Source organism: Gorilla gorilla, chromosome 19 (genome assembly GCF_029281585.2).
Source record: "Gorilla gorilla gorilla isolate KB3781 chromosome 19, NHGRI_mGorGor1-v2.1_pri, whole genome shotgun sequence".
Lineage (NCBI taxonomy): Eukaryota > Metazoa > Chordata > Mammalia > Primates > Hominidae > Gorilla > Gorilla gorilla.
The window spans coordinates 94,041,999-94,060,634 of NC_073243.2; positions in this window are offsets into that span (position 1 = coordinate 94,041,999).

Genomic DNA, 18,636 nt, shown 5'->3' on the forward strand with positions numbered 1-18,636 from the left:
GCTATCCTAAATGTATATGCAGAGATTTAGACTCCCACACAATAATAGTGAGAGACTTTAACACCCCACTAACAATATTAGACTGATAATTAAGACAGAAAATTAACAAATATATTCATGACCTGAACTCAGCTCTGGATCAAACAAACCTGATAGATATCTACAAAACTCTTCACCCCAAAGCAGCAGAATATACATTCTTCTAATCACCACATGGCAGTTCTTCTAAAATTAATCACATAATTGGAAGTAAAACACTCCTCAGCAAATGCAAAAGAACTGAAATTATAACAAACACTCTCTCAGATTACAGCACAATCAAATTAGATCTCAAGACTAAGAAATTTACTCAAAACCACACAACTACATGGAAATTAAACAACCTGCTACTGAATTCATCCTGAATAAACAATGAATTAAGGTAGAAATCAAGAAGTTCTTTGAAACTGATAAGAACAAAAAGACAAGGTACCAGAATGTCTGGGACACAACTAAAGCAGTGCTAAGAGGGAAATTTATAGCACTAAATCCTTACATCAACTCAAATTAACAACCTAACAACACAACTAAAAGAACTATAGAACCAAGAGCAAACAAATCCCAAAGCTACCAGAAGACAAGAAATAACCAAGATCAGAGCAGAACTGAAGGAAATAGAGACACAAAAAAAACCCTTAAAAAAATCAACAAATCCAGGCACTGGTTTTTTGAAAAAATAAAATAAAATAGACCACTGGCTAGACTAACAAAGAAGAAAAGAGAGAAGACTCAAATAGGCACAATAAGAAATGATAAAAGGGATATCAACACTGACCCCACCGAAGTACAGACAACTATCACAGAACACTATAAACACCTCTATGCACATAAACTAGAAAATCTAGAAGAAATGGATAAATTCCTGGACACATACTGTCTCCAAAGACTGAACCAGGAAGAAATCAAATCCCTGAGTAGACCAAAAATGAGTTCTGAAATTGAGTTAGTAATAAATAGCCTACCAACCAAGCCCAGAACCAGACAGATTTACAGCTGAATTCTACCAGAGGTGCAAAAAAGAGGTAATACCATTTTGACTGAAACTATCCCAAACAATTGAAAAGAAGGGTCTCCTCCCTAACTCATTTTATGAGGCCAGAATCATCCTGATACCAAAACCTGGCAGAGATACAACAACAAAAAAGAAAACTTCAGGTCAATATCTCTGATAAACTTTAATGCAAAAATCCTCAGTAAAATACTGATAATCAGAATCCAGCATCACATCAAAAAGCTTATCCACCATGATCAAGTTGGCTTCATCCCTGGGATGCAAGGTTGGTTCAACATACGCAAATCAATAAATGTAATTCATCACATAAACAGAACTAAAGACAAAAACCACATGATTATCTCAATAGATGCAGAAAAGGCCTTCGATAAAATTCAAGCTCCTTCATGTTAAAAACTCTCAATAAACTAAGTATTGAAGAAACATACCTCAAAATAATAACAGTCATATATGACAAACCCATAGCCAATATCATCCTGAATGGGAAAAAGATGGAAGCATTCCCCTTGAAAACTGGCATAAGACAAGGATGCCCTCTCTCACCATGCCTATTCAACATAGTACTGGAAGTTTTGGCCAGGGCAATCAAACAAGAGAAAGAAATAAAGGTATTCAAACAGGGAGAGATGAAGTCAAATTATCTTTGTTTGCAGATGACATGATCCTATATATCTAGAAAATCCTATTGTCTCAGCCCAAAAGCTTATTAAGCTGATAAGAAAATTCAGCAAAGTCTCAGGATGCAAAATCAATGTGCAAAAATCGCTAGCATTCCTATAACACCAACAACAGACAAGCCAAGAGCCAAATCATGAATGAACTCCAATTCACAATTGCCACAAAGAGAATAAAATACCTAGGAACACAGCTAACAAGGGAAGTGAAGAACCTCTTCAAGGAGAACTACAGACCACTGCTCAAGGAAATCAGAGAGGACACAAACAAATCAAAAAACATTCCATGTTCATGCATCAGAAGAATCAATATCATGAAAATGGCCATACTGCCCAAAGCAATTTATAGATTAAATGCTATTCCCATTAAAGTAATATTGACATTTTTCACAGAATTAGAAGAAACCATTTTAAAATTTATATGAAACCAAAAAAAGAGCCTGAATAGCCAAGACAATCCTAAACAAAAAGAACAAAGCTGGAGGCATCATGCTACCTGACTTTAAGCTATACTACAAGGCTACAGTAACCAAAACAGTATGGTACTGGTACAAAAACAGATGCATAGATCAATGGAACAGAATGGAGAACTCAGAAATAAGACCACATACCTACAAGCATCTGATCTTCAAGAAACCTGCCATAAACAAACAATGGAGACAAGATTCCATATTTAATAAATGGTGCTGGGAGAACTGGCTAGCCATATGCAGAAAATTGAAACTGGACCCCTCCCTTACACCTTATATACAAAAATTCACTCAAGATAAATTAAAGACTTAAATGTAAAACCCAAAACTATAAAAACCCTAGAAGGAAATGTAGGTAATGCTATTCAGGACATAGGCATGGGAAAAGATTTCATGACAAAGATGCCAAAAGCAATTGTAACAAAAACAAAAATTGACAAATGGGATCTAATTAAACTAAAGAGCTTCTGCACAGCAAAACAAACTATCATCGGTTTGAAAAGACAACCTACAGAATGGGAGAAAATTTTTGCAATCTATCTATCTGACAAAGGTCTAATATGCAGAGTCTACAAGGAACTTAAATTTATAAGAAAAGAAAAAACATTAAAAAGTAGGCAAAGAACATGAACAGACACTTCTCAAAAGAAGACATTCATGTGGAAAACAAATATATGAAGAAGAGCTCAACATCACTGATCATTAGAGAAATGCAAATGAAAACCACAATGAGATACCATCTCATGCCTGTCAGAATGGTGATTACTAAAAAGTCCAGAAAGAACAGATGCTGGCAAGGTTGTGGATAGAAAAGAACACTTTTATACTGTTGGTCAGGACGTACATTAGTTCAACCACTGAGGAAGACAGTGTAGCAATTCCTCAAAGATCTAGAGGCAGAAATACCATTTGACCTAACAATTCTGTTACTGAGTATATACCCAAAGAAATATAAATTATTCTATTATAAAGATACTTGCACGCATATGTTCATTGCAGAAGTATTCACAATAGCAAAGACATAAAATCAACCCAAATGCCCATCGGTGATAGACTAGATAAAGAAAATGTGGTACATATACACCATGGAATACTATGCAACCATAAAAAGGAGCAAGATTACGTTCTTTGCAGGGACATGAATGGAACTGGAAACTGTTACCCTCAACAAACATAAGAACAGAAAATCAAACACTGCATGTTCTCACTTAGAAGTGGGAGCTGAACGATGAGAACGCATGGGCACATGGTGGGCAACAACACACACTGAGACCTCTCACAGGTAGGGAGAGGGAGAGCATCAGGAAGAATAGCTAATAGATGCTGGTCTTAATTCATGCGTGATGGGTTGATCTGTGCAGCAAACCACCATGGCACATGTTTAGCTACGTAGCAAACCTGCACATCCTGCACATGTATGCTGAAACTTCAAATAAAAGTTAAAGAAAAAAAACAGAATACTCATTCACACAAAACATGGATGAATCTCAACAATGTGCTGATTAAAAGCCAGAACACAAGCGCATTTACATTATGATTACATTTATATACAATCATAGAAAAGGAAAACTAATATATTGTGACAGAAAGTACATCGGCAGTTACCTGGAGCTGTGGATGACACAAAGGAATTTTCTGTGATGATGGAAATATATATCTTGATTATAGTCATGGTTACAGAGGTGTCTACACTTGTCAAAATGCACCAATCTATATTCTTAGAATGCGATATTTTATTGGTTGTAAACAATAGCCCAATAAATTTAATTTAAAAAAAATGTTTCTTGGCCAGGCATGGTGGCTCACACCTGTAATCCCAGCACTTTGGGAGGCCGAGGCGGACAGATCATTTGAGGTCAGGAGTTCAAGATCAGCCTGGCCAACTTGGCAAAACTCCTTCTCTACTAAAAATACAAGTGAGCCAGGCATGGTGGCGGGCTCCAGTAATCCCTGCTATTCGGGAGGCTGAGGCAGAAGAATCGCTTGAACCCTGGGAGGCGGAGGTTGCAGTGAGCTGAGATCACACCTCTGCACTCCAGCCTGGGCAACAAGAGCAAAACTCTATCTTTAAAAAAAAAAAAAAGTTTCTTCCACCCCAAAATTGATCTTTTAGGATATTTTGGAAGAGGATACCTAAATTGAATGGACAATTCAAATAAATATTCTGTTCCCTAGATGATCCCTTGTATGTGCCTATGTGTGTCATCTTCATTCTCTGCTTGATTAAAATGCTTAAAAGAATCAAGCAGTAGATATCTTTACAGATGTGAGTTTATATTATAAATTTTATAAAAAGTGACTGTCAGTAATAGTAGATCCAGTTTTAACAATTTATCTTATGTATTTTAAATATTTGGTAAAATTTTAAATACCACTTAAATTACTATAATTTTGCCTTATACAAATTTTTTTGCAAGTATATAGTTAAGTGTGTGCCTGTGTGTGTGCACTTTGACAAATGCAGACATCGGTGCAATCACCACTACAATCCTACAATCAAGATAGGTATTTCCGTTATCACAAAAAATTCTTTCATGTCACTGACAATTCCAAATAACATTTAAAAGTAATGGCAAAAACCGCAATTACTTTTGCACCAACTTTAATATACATATAGAGAGAGATATATATAGATAGATAGATACACACACATATAACTCTTGAGAGAATGGAAACACTACATTTTTTTTCCAAACATGTACTCTTTCCTGGTAGTTTTAGAATAAACGTATTTCTGTTCATTTAGTTCTCTTTTTAAATATTTTGCTTGGAAACTTGTATTTGACCAATATCCACAAATGATTTGTGTTATTGAAAAGTAAAGAAGGGAGAACAGGAAAGTCTAAGTCAACATTCTGTGTGACTATCCATGGGAAACACAATACTGCTAAGCATTAAATAATCTTGTATTTCAAATCTCCAAATTCCTTTAACAATGATAAATGAGAGACACCAAAAGGTTTTAGAAATTCTACCTAAGTGAGCTTTAATCATGTTAACTGAAATTTTCTTTATACTTAGAATTCTTTTTCACCTCTCAGTGAGGTTTTTGGTTTTGTTTTGTGTAGGGATGGGGAGGCAAGGGGTTGGTCATGATTATCTGACAAACTGCCTTCTAAGAACCTCGTTTTGAAAAGGGTCTTACTAAGAAAAAAAAATCTTACAACTAAATTGCTTTTACACAATGAGTTGAAATATTATTAACCATTTACATGCATAATAGTATCAAGGCAAACTTTGTTAATAATAGTAAGACATATTCAGAAATTATCCCATCCCTTTAACATTTCAGAATAACTTCAAATATGAATGTATGCCATAAGGAGGGAAGAAATTAATAAATATTGAGTACCTACATAGGTTAAAAGCAAGTCATATAGTATTTTATTATAGTTTATTTATAGAATAAGAAAATTATTTGAAGTGTGTTCCACTTATGTTTGTGTAATATGCTTGAAAATTTCTTATAGAAAAGATGGAGAAACATGCTATGAATGGCAATACAATTTTGCAGATATGTTATTGAATTAATGACCCTTCCCAAAGGTGATGATTGATTTAACCTATCTTGTGACATCTTTTTCGTGGTGGCTATGCATTTTGGTCAATAGTTGTAATACAAATATTGCTGCCATACTTATGAAATTCCAAAGTGGCAGGGAGTACAAGGCATAGCTTATACTAATGCTAATATAATGGATGGTAGAAATTCCTGAATTTATCTAATAAAATAAACTTAGAACAGATGTGAATACCTATGCCTAGGTTAATTGCCTGTATAGGACAGAACAGGAGGAATTTTATTACAAATAGTGCATGTGAAAAACTCTTAGTGGATTCAAATTCCACAACACTTGAATAGGACAGCTGAAGTATTCTTGAATTTTATTTGACTAAGTCCAAACTCTTCATTTGGCTTTCTACATGCTCAGTATGAATCAACAGAGTGATAAAACTGCCCAAAATGTTAATGCCATCCTGAAATGGATTAAGAAAACACTGTACTCAGAATACAAGAACTGACAATGAGTGTAGCTCCGTGTTGTTCAAACAGTCCTGGGAAATGTTTTTCCTACATGGTGCGTCACTTAAGAGGAACCCTGAGAGGCTGGAATGCATCTGGAAGACAAAGGTCTGCAAAGCACTACATGTATATTAAGGACTGATTATCTGAGAATATTTAGCCTGAAAAAGAACACACTTGGTGTGTCTGTGTGAGTCCCCCAAGAAGCAGACAGCCAGATAGGACTGGATGCACAAGAGATTCATTAGAAAAATATCTATGATGTATACAAGGATAAAGGGGGAGAGAGGAGTAACAGATAGGAAGAGTCTTAATGCTGTGGTACAGCTCTGACACCTGTGGAAAGAAGAATTGAAGGATTGTATACAAAGAGCTTCAAATCATAGCAAGGTTCTTAAAAAAATGTCTTGGCCAGACCCATGGAAAGTTGGCAAGCTATAGTTAGCTGTTAGATGAATCTCCCATAGGACAGGAATGGCTTTGTTCTAGAATTGCAGCTGTGTTCAGTCATGGGGTGGAAGCAGCCCAAAGGAAGAATGGCCTGGCTTCCATGACCCTAAGCATCCAAAGGTGCAGCCATTGGAGGCTGTCAATCAAGTACGCTCCCCCAACAGGTCTTTTGAAGTCAAAACTCCATGGCCGCCATACTTGGGAGACATAACAGCTGTTTTTAATTTTACTAAAGAGCTGTAATATGGATAAAGGTTGAGATTTCTTCTACATGACTTCAAAGGACAGAAGTAGAACAAAGAAATGGATGTTTCACTCAGACTGCACCAAAAAATAAAAAATTTCTAATAATTAGAGTTCAAAGATAAAGTGAACAGTTTCATAAATGGAGTTGGAAAGAGTCAGAAGGTAAACACACCTGTGAGGCCTCTTCTCAACCTTGAAGTCTAATGAGACTAGCAATAAAGGAAGTAAGGATAGGAGGAACTCAAGAAATATGGTTTACTGAAATGATTATAAGAAGACTGGATTAAGAAGCTTTTATTTTTTCTTCTGTAATAATGCTACATTTTGTGTCTCAGTAGGGAAGAGTAAGGATATACTAAAAATCCTTTCATTAACGTGAACTGATTTTTGCCCTCTACGGAGTTAGAATCAGAGAAGTACAAATTGGACTTAAATCACAACCCTAGTGAATTGTCCTGGAAAAACATCAACAATGATTTTCTTCTCTTTAATTATTAAAAACAAAAATCTCCTTTATTTTCCTTCTCAACACAGTATGTGTCCTGGTAAAAGAGTATTTCTAGATTTGTAATCTGATAGCTTCTGCTTCCCTTTGGGATAAAAGCTGTTTTGGTTACTGTAGCCTTGTAGTATAGTTTGAAGTCAGGTAGTGTGATGCCTCCAGCTTTGTTCTTTTTGCTTAGGATTGTCTTGGCTATACAGGCTCTTTTTTGGTTCCATGTGAAATTTAAAGTAGTTTTTTTCTAATTCTGTGGAGAAAGTCAATGGTAGCTTGATGGGAATAGCATTGAATCTATAAATTACTTTGGGCAGTATGGCCATTTTCATGATATTGATTCTTCCTATCCATGAGCATGGAATGTTTTCTCATTTGTTTGTATCCTCTCTTATTTCCTTGAACAGTGGTTTGAAGAATGAGATCATGTCCTTTGCAGGGACATGGATGAAGCTGGAAGCCATCGTTCTCAGAAAACTAACACGGGAACAGAAAACCAAACATTTAATGTTCTCACTCATAAGTGAGAGTTGAACAAAGAACATATGGACACAGGGAGGGGAACAACACACACCAGGGCCTGTCAGGGGGTCTGGAGCAAGGGGAGGGAGAGCATTAGGACAAATACCTAATGCATCCAGGGCTTAAAACCTAGATGACGGGTTGATAAGTGCGGCAAACCACTATGGCACATGTATACCTATGTAACAAACCTGCACATTCTGCATATGTATCCCAGAACTTAAAGTAAAATTTAAAAAAATAAAATTAAAAAAGCTTTTGCACTCCATTTATTCTCAGGCCAGTGAAAGGGTTAAGTAAGCTACAGTGCAATCCTGAATTTGAGTATTGAAAATCTGGCAACCAGCCCAGGGGCCCCTTCCAAAAAGAAGCAGCTACCCTGAGCCCTTACAAAGGAGGTGGTTGCCCTAGCAACAGTATCTGATAAAAGAAAACATGGCCGCCAGGTACACATACAGATTGCAGGAGAGAGAGGAAAACTGCTCAGCTGCTGCTGCACTCAGTGTTAAGGAGTCATTTAGCAAATCTGGAGTTTTAGAGCTGAATCTTCTAACTTATAATTGTGGAAATTTTGGGGGTGGTATTTATTTAAGTCATGCCCAATATATTTCAAAATTTGGCACGTTGTAGTGATTGCTGAGCATAAATATGCCTCCCAACTTAAACAAAAGCAACCACCACAAATGACTGTCAAGATACACCAGCTAACTAGAAAGACCACTTTAAAGAAAGATTTGCTCAAAATAAACATCAATTTTTCCCCAAAGTCTTTAATCGGATTCTTTAGTCATGTCTCCGTTTTTTTATCTTTGTGCAGAGGTATGATTCCACATGAAACATTCGAACTGCTCACAGCCTTATTTTATCTAACATAATTATTTGTAACTGACACCCTCATTCATTTCTTTAAAGCCTAAACATTTACCAATCTCCTGTGTGTACTGACTGCCTTTTTTTATCATTGAATATTTTCTGGTAAATATTTTATTGTGGAATCAACTTTAGAGATTTTTGTAAGAGGCTTTAAAGCAGTTATGATCGTTAGTACTGTTTTCTTGATGGCAAAGGATGGGTGCTTACTAGAGGACCACTTTTCCTAAATGCACACTTCAGATTGATCATAATTTGTGAGTATGGTGTTGACTTATTCAATAATACAGCAATGAGAACGTGCACAAGAGAGGCATAGGCCACTGCTCAGTGAACCAGTTTTTAATACAAATGTTTTCACTCCCCACTTCCACCCCAAATAGACAGTTCCTTTTTTTAGGTATATGACACTAGGAAAAAGACCCATAATCTTCTGGACATCAGAGTCCCAATCCTTATATTTCTATAAGCTTATGAAATGGCCTTCACAGGGCACTTAGCCTCCGGAAGTCTGTTTCCTAGAGACAACATGATAGCCTCTAAGACTTCTCTTGACTGTGCTGTTGCATGAAAATGGGTTATTGCCTTCTGTGAGGAAAAAGCAAAGTTCTGTTTGAACAAATCCATTAGATTTCTGTTAGAGATTAATCAAGTTTCATTTACAACTCTTCCTTCATAAAGACCAATACTTTTCCTCAGCAAATTATTAATAAATACTACCAGCTTTAAAACTCTAATGTAAACACTTCATTGTATACACTGAATAAAAGACTCCAGCAGACACCACTCAGAAACTTCTGTGTCTTTTGATCTGTTTCTTGAGTTGGAGTATGAAATCCCTGGGCAAAGCCTAAAAGACACACAGGAAGAGTATATTCATTGCTTTTTAAAATGCGGACTAGCAAAAGACAGAGTAGGGCAGAAATAGACGTTCGTAATTACTCTTGACATGGGGGCAGGCAAGGGTAATTTTAGGGTCTTCCATGACTAACTTGAAGGGCTCTCTAATACAATGTTGCTAAAATTTGAACAGAATCTTTTTAAAGAAAAAAATATTAACTCATATACTCAGTGTTGACTTGTATTACTTTCACTATACTCTTAAATGCTTATAAATATAAAAACAGGTATAAACATCTTATGCTCACAGGACTTGGCTGTAAGAAACAAATCTGCAAATTATAAACCAAACTATTACTCCAATAAAATTAAAATTAATGTTTTTAATATGATGAATAATCTTGACATGCTGAATCTTAATCTGTTTGAAATTTGAATATCATACTGACTGCCACATCATAGTTTTGAAGGCATTTAGCATGCCTATGCTACTGTGTGCCATCTGGTAACTCAATTCACTTACCACTTTACTCAAACTCACGTGAAACCTTTATTTGCACAGTGCTTCATGATATCATTTGGACTTCACTTCTGGGAAAGAATGGTGTACTTTTTTTTTTTTTTTTTTTTTGAGACAGAGTCTCGGTCTGTCACCCAGGCTGGAGTGCAGTGGCACTATCTCGGCTCACTGCAACCTCTGCCTCCCAGGTTCAAGCGATTCTCCTACCTCAGTCTTCTGAGTAGCTGGGATTACAGGCACAAGCCACCACATCCAGCTAATTTTTTTTTTTTTATTTTTAGTAGAGACAGGTTTTCATCATGTTGATCAGGCTGGTCTCAAACTCCTGACCTCGTGATCCGCCCGCTTCAGCCCCCAAAGTGCTGGGATTACAGGTGTAAGCCACCGCACCTGGCAAGAATGGTGTACTTTCTTTATCATGTTCTGCTATCTTTTCATTAGCTGATCACCATCAAAGATGTACTATTGATGTCAATGTGATCTAAACATCAAGCAAATACAGGGGTAGGTTCTAGTCCAGTCACCATGTGATCCAACATGGTTGTATGATCCAACATCAAGTTTTTCTCTGTGATCACAAAAATCCAAACAGAAAACCAAGAAATTATTGTAGAATATTCACAAAACCCCAACTGGAGAAACAGAAGCCTGTTGCATAATTTTGTCCAAAATAAACATTGTCTGTCTTGGTTTCCAGGGCAAGTGTTGTCATATCCCAGTCTTTTCAGGCATTTGCAGTGTTGATTGAATAACCAGGCAGCACCGCCTCTGCTTTCTCCCTTTTCCGCTTTCTACTGAAGGTCTGAGACATGCCAAATTCTCATGTTCACAGCTCCCTGCCAGGTAGGAGTAGTGGCAATATTATTGCTTTTTGGCCAATGAGACATAAGTGAAGGACTGCCTTGGATTTGTTGGGAAAGTATTTTGCTTTTCTGATGAAAATTAGAGGTAGAAAATCATAATTTGCACTCCTTCTTCTCCTTTCTACTTTGGACATAGGTTTTCCCTTATTTTTCTTTGTCTCTGGAGGTATATCAAACATCTCATAATCATGAGAGGTCAAGACGTTAGGCGTGGCAGGAAAGAAAGGTAACAGGAACTTTATCCTTGGTTGTTTCGAAAAATTTTTTCTACATTTCTTGTTAGGTAAACAGTAAATGTCCATATGGTTTAAGGCACTGTTAATCAGGAGTTCTGTTTTTTACAGCCAGAAGCATTTCTGATACAGAGATACCATCTCCTTTTCCAAATCACCAAAATTTTTGTTAAATGAAAAATCATCATGGAATATTATGTTGGAAACTTAGTTGGTACAATATATTCCATTTGCTTCCTGTGATATTTCACATTATACTTAATGTCCTATTTTCCAAATTTCACACTATATTTGCTGTATTTTGTTCCAAAATTAACTATCTGTACTCACATACAATGTCGATACTAACTTGCAATAAGAAAAATGGGTTCGTTTGGCAGAAGTCATTGAAATGGTTTGTAATATTTGGTCCTGTTCCTGAGTACATTTCCACCTCCAACCCACAGGACTCTCCATTTTGTCTTGACATTCCAACCATACAATTGCTTTCTTTGTGTCTTGTTTGTGACATATTTTCTCCTACCTGGGTTTTGCATGTGCTGCGCCCTTGCCTGAGTGCTCCTTCTGACTGGCTCCTCCCCTCATTTCCCCTCTTAATTTCAATTTCCCCTTCAGATCCAACCTAAAGCTTCACTTTCCCAAGATATCTGTGTGGAACCCCCTAGCCTAAACCATGCCTTTGTTATAACTCACAAAGAGTCATGGGCTTTTCCTTCTGAGCACTTTCATCAATATGGAATGACACACTTAATACTCTTCTGCCACACTCTTTGCTTGAAATCTTACCTTTTTGCTTATTAATGCATCTCTGTGCCTAGCCCAGTTTCAGGTGAATGGTAGGTATGTAATACATCTTAGTTTAATGAAGTAAGGAATTAATGAAAAATGGGAATAATTTAATGATATTTCAAAGGAAGTAGGTTCTCAGAACTGAAAACCTCCATTGGTAGCAAAAATTTTTATTTCAGTGTGTATATATTAGGACTGCTGAGCCTCAGATTAATTATTTGCATACTTATAGTCTTGTTCCTTTGATGATCCAGCATCAGTGCCTTGGAAATTCAGCAAGGCATGTAAATTAAACTATGCTTTTTTATATTAATGTACAGAACAGTTCTCTGAGAAGCATAATAAATTTTCTCTTACTTACAGATTAAATTTGTCTTTTTCTCGCTGTTCTTCGCTAGAGTTAATCATGTTTACCTTTCCAAAGGTCTTATGCATCGAAAAGTAATAATTAAATATCCTACTCTAGATAATTTAAATGCCAAAAGAAGTTTTGTTTTCATTGAAAGCCTGAATCTCATAAAAAGAATGCTGCTTTTAAAAATCAGTTACCAATACAAAGAATTCACACTGTAAGTTCTTTCTTAAATGTGACTTTTTTTTTGTTTTATCAGTTTGCAGGTTTTAAATGAAAGTCAAATATACCATTGTCTTTTTCTATTTACAGATAATTCTGAGTTCCTTTGCCTAATTACTGGAATGAAAAGAACATTGAAATCACTTGCTGTAATCTCTTCTTAAGGCAGAAATCAGAAAGAATACGAGGTAAACTGGGAAAGTTGAAAAATAAAAAGGCTAAGAGGTAAAACTGAAGACAAAAAGCAGCAAAATTTTTTTTGGTTAGTACTTTTATTTTAACTTTTATTTTATTTTCGGGGGCACATGTTCAAAGTTGTTATATAGGTAAACTGTGTGTCATGGGGGTTTGGCATACAGATAATTTCATCACCTGGATAATAAGCACAGTACCTGATAGGTATTTTTTTGTGATCCTCTCACTCCTCCCACCCTCAACCTTCAAGTAGGCTCCAGTGTCTGCTGTTCCCCTTCTAGTACCCACATGTCCTTGTTGTTTAGTTCCCACTTATAAATGCAAACGTGGTATTTATTTTTCTGTTCCTGTGTTACTTTGCTTAGGATAATAGCCTCCAGCTCCAACCATGTTGCTGCAAAGGATGTGATCTTGTCTTTTTCACAGCTGCATAGTATTTCATGGTGTATGTAACATTTTCTTTATCCAGTCTGTCACTGATGGGCATTTAGGTTGATTCCATGTTTTTGCTATTGTAAATAGTATTGCAATTAATATATGCATCCATGTATCTTTATGGAAGAGCAATTTCTTTCCCTGTGGGTATATACCCAGTAATGAGATTGCTGGGTTTGATGATAATTCTGTTTTAAGTTCTTTGAGAAATTGTCACAGTGCTTTCCACAATGGCTGAACTAATTTACATTACCACCAGCAGTGTAGAAGCATTCCCTTTTCTCCACAGCCTCACCAGCATCGGTTATTTGTTGACTTTTTAGTAATAGCCATTCTGACTGGTATGAGATGGTATCTCATTGTGCTTTAGATATGCATTTCTCTAATGATCAATGATGTTAAGCATTTTTTCATGTTTGTTGGCCGCAGGAATGTCTTCTTTTGGGAAGTGTCTGTTCATGTCCTTTGCCTACTTTTTTTTTGGAGATGAAGTCTTGCTCTGTCTCCTAGGCTGGAGTGCAATGGCATGATCTTGGCTCACTGCAATCTCTGCCTCCTGGGTTCAAGCAATTCTCCTGCCTCAGCCTCCCAAGAATCTGGGACTACAGGCACCTGCCACCATGACCGGCTAATTTTTATATTTTTAGTACAGAAGGGGTTTCACCATATTGGCCAGGCTCGTCTCGAACTCCTGACCTTGTGATCCGCCTGCCTGAGCCTCCCAAAGTGCTGAGATTACAGGCTTGAGCCACCGTGCCTGGCCTGGCCTTTTGCCCAATTTTTAATGGGATTGTTTCTTTTTCATCTGTAAAATTGTTTCAGTTTCTTGTAGGATCTGGATATTGGGCCTTTGTCAGATGCATAGCTTACAAATATTTTCTCTCATTCTGTAGTTTGTCTGTTTATTCTGCTGATAATCTGTTTCATTTAATTAGATCCCAGTTTTCAATTTTTGGTTTTGTTGCTTTTGGTGTCTTCATCATGAAATCTTTGCCAAGTTCTGTGTCCATAATGATATTTCCTAGGTTATCTTCCAGAGTTTTTATAGTTTTAGGTTTTACATTTAAGTCTTTAATCCATCTTGAGTTGAGTTTTATATGTGGTGTAAGGTAGGCGTCTAGTATCAGTCTTCTGCATATGACTAGCAAGTTATCCCAGCACCATTACTTATTGAATGAGGAGTCCTTTCTTCATTGCTTGTTTGTGTCAGCTTTGTCCAAATTCAGGTGGTTGTGTGTGGCTTCATTTCTGGGTTGTCTATTCTGTTCCATTGGTCTATGTGTCTGTTTCTGTACCAATACCTTGATGTTTTGGTTACTGTATTCCTATAGTAGAGTTTGAAGTAGAATAGCATTATGCTTTTGGCTTTGTTCTTTTTGCTTAGAATTGCCTCAGCTGTTCAGGCTCTTTTTTGGTTCCATATGAATTTTAAAATAATTTTTTTTCTAATTCTGTGAAGAACGTTCGATATGGTTAGTCTTTGTCTCCCCACCCAACTCTCATCTTGAATTGTAATTCCCATAATCCCATAATCCCCACATGTCAAGGGTGGGACCAGGTGGAGGCAACTGGATCATGGAGTCAGTTTCCCTCATGCTGTTCTCATGATAATGAATCTGATGGTTCTCATGAGATCTGACGGTTTTATAAGGGGCTCATCCCCCTTCACTCAGCATTTTTCCATCCTGCCGCCTTGTGAAGAAGGTGCCTGTTTCTCCTTTGCCTTCTATCATGATTGTAAGTTTCCTGGGGCCTCCCCAGCAATGTGGAACTGTGAGTCAATTAAACCTCTTTCCTTTAAAAATTACCCAGTCTTGGGTATTTCTTCCTAGCGGTGTGAGAACAGACTAATATAATGTCACTGGTAGTTTACTAGGATAGCATTGAATCTGTAATTTGCTTTGGGCAGTACGGCCATTTTAACAATATTGATTCTTCCTAGCCATGAGCATGGAATGTTTTTCTACTTGCTTGTGTCATCTCTGATTTCTTTCAGCAGTGTTTAGTAATTCTTGTTGTAGAGATCTTTCACCTCCCTTGTTAGCTGTATTCCTAGGTATTTTATTCTTTTTGTGGCAATTATGAATTAAACTGTGTTCCTGATTTGCCTATTTGGATGTTGTTGGGGTATAGAAATGCTACAGATTTTTGTATGCAGATTTTGTATTCTGAAACTTTACTGAAGTTGTTTATCAGCCCAAAGAGCTTGGGCAGAGACTATGGAGTTTTCTAGATATAGAATCATGTTGTCTGCAAACAGGGATCCCCTGAGTTCTCTTCTTATTTGGATGCCCATTCTTTCTTTCTCTTGCCGATTTCTCTGGCTAAGATTTTCAATATCATGTTGAATAGGAGTGATGAGGGAGGACAACCTTGTCTTATGCCAGTTTTCAAGGGGAATACTTCCAGTTTTTCTCCTTTCAGTATAATGTTGGCTGTGGGTTTATCATAGATGACTCTTATTATTTTTGAAATATGTTCTTTCAGTGCCTAGTTTGTGAAGGGTTTCCAACATCAAGGAATGTTGAATTTTATTGAAAGCCTTTCTGCATCTATTGAGTAATTGTAGTTTTTGTCTTCAGTTCTGTTGATATAATGAATCACATTTATTGATTTGCATATGTTGAACCAACCTCATATTCTGGGGATAAAGCCTACTTGATTGTAGCTGATTAGCTTTTTTATGTGCTGCTGGATTCAGTTTGCTTGTATTTTGTTGAGTATTTTTGTATCTATGTTCATCAAAAATATTGGCCTGAAGTTTTCTTTTTTTGTTGTGTCTCTGCCAGGTTTTGTTATCAGGATGATGCTAGCCTCATATAATGAGTTGATGAGAAGTCCTTCTTCCTCAGTTTTTTGGAACAGTTTCAGCAGGATTGATACCAGCTCTTCTTTATACATCTGGTAGAATTTGGCTGCAAATCCATCCAGTCTTGGGCTTTTTCTGGTTGGTGGGCTTTTTGTTACTCATTCAATTTCAGAACTCAATGCTGAGTTCAGGGATTCAATTTCTTCCTGGCTCAGTCTTCAGAGGTTGTATGTGTCCAGGAATTTATCCATTTCTTCTAAATTTTCTAGTTTGTGTGCATAGAGGTGTTCAAAATAGTCACTGTTTGTGTACATGTGTGTAATTCTGTGGGGTCAGTGGTAATGTCTTAATTTTTAAAGATGAGTTTACATTTCCTTCAACATAAAATAATTTTGGGGACAGAGTCCAAATAGATTTGAAATATATATCTATTTATATATTATTTATATATATAAATAACATATATTTATATATTATATAAATATATAATAATATATACATAATATATAAATATGTAAAATATATAAATAATATATATTATATAAAATATAATATATAAATATATTTATATAAATAAATACATATATTGATATATAAATATATATCAATTTTCATGCCTTATATATAAATATATATTTATATTATATATATATTATATATATAAATATATTATATAAATATATAATAATATATAAAAATATATATAAGGCATGATAACTGATGCCAAGAAACAGCATAATCATTTATGTTTGTTTATTCTATTTTAGCCTCTATGACTTTAGCATTGACTGAGTTTAGTGCTGTTAATTAGACCACATTTTGGGACCATAATGAAAGCTAATAAATCTCTTCATCATTTCATAATAGACTTCTTGTTTATTTTAGATTTTATTGGTCTTTATTAAAAAAATAAATTAGCCATGTATTTTTGTTGTAAGAATAATCCATCATTATAACATTGAGAAAATATCCCATATTATTAAAACTACTTAATATCAATAGAGTATTAAATCATCAAATTGTATAACAACAAACTTTTTACCATTAAGAAAATGGAACTGACCCATCAAAATATATAAGCACTAATTCGGATTAAGTCAACAATACATATTGACTTGCAAGAAAGTTGGCTTGCTAGGAAATGTTATCCCTTGAGGTGATATAATGGTGGATGTGAGGGAAAAATGTACCCCCATGGACATGAATGCCATGAGCTTTATTATGCAAAAGCTTAGTGGATTTTGCTGGGCACGGTGGCTCATGCCTGTAATCCCAGCCCTTTGGGAGGCCGAGGCAGGTGGATCCAAGGTCAGGAGTTCAAGACCAGCCTGACCAACATGGTGAAACCCCATCTCTACTAAAAATACAAAAATTAGCCAGGCATGGTGGCACGTGCCTGTAAACCTAGCTACTCAGGAGGCTGAGGCAGGAGAATTGCTTTAACCTGGGTGGTGGAGGTTGCAGTGAGCTGAGATCACGCCACTGCACTCCAGCCTGGGTGACAGAGTGAGATTCCGTCTCAAAAAAAAAAAAAAAAAAAAAAAAAAAAAAAAAGCTTAGTGTGTTTTAAGATGACTAAATTTGAGATAAAGAGCATAAGAATTATGAACTGGATGACAGGGTAAAAGAATTCATAGCAAGTCTAATCAGTTGCAGACCAACCATCACATTGGTGTTCTACTAATTTGATGTAAAGTATGTCTCCTACAGTTAAAAAAAAGTCACCACTTCCCTTGTCATTATAGTTTTACTTTTTCTTTTGCAGTTTCTTTATGACATTGTTTTGGGTTGCATGGAAATATTCTATTCATGCAGTTATTACTAAATTGGCCGAAGAACTCAATGCAGTTAGAAAGCAAACAGCTGAAAGAAAGAGACTGTCTTTGCTATAATAAGGATGGGAGATTATGTTATAGCAAGCACTGATGAGGCTACAAAAGGAATCACTTGTTCTGCTTTGTGATTTGAGAGTGAATGTGAAATGCAATGGTCTATTGGCTAGCTCACCTGATGTTTCTTGTTATTTGTAAAAATATGGTAGAACTAGCAAAGAAGAGAAACATTCCCAAGAAGGGCATTCTGAAGGTCAGGCAAATTTTTCCTCATGGCCTGAAGTTATTTCCAAGGAAAAATGTTTCAAAGGTGTGAAAAACAGCAACTTTTGTATGAATTATTACTAAGTGACCTAGTCATAGAATAAGAACAGTCTAAGTTTCATTCCTTTAGACATTAGGGAGATTTTTAAAGATACTCTGGTTGTTTTGTCATCCTATCTTCTGATATTTTTCCGGCTTTCATTGTTAAGGTATTAAGCCCTGATCCTGCTGTCAAATATTATTTCTATATCTCAAGAATATAGGGTTTTGGCTAAACTAAATAATATCAGCTAATTTAACAAGAAATCACCAAATTCATAGTGATACATTATAATAAACAATTGCAGGCATTCAGTAAGCAACCTCCCATGCAATGATTAACCGCCCAGAGTCCCTCTAGTCTACTGTACTTGAATCTCTGCTCAAAATTGGGCTAATAACCTGGGGAAAATGTTGGGGAGGGTCTTGCAGAAAGTTTT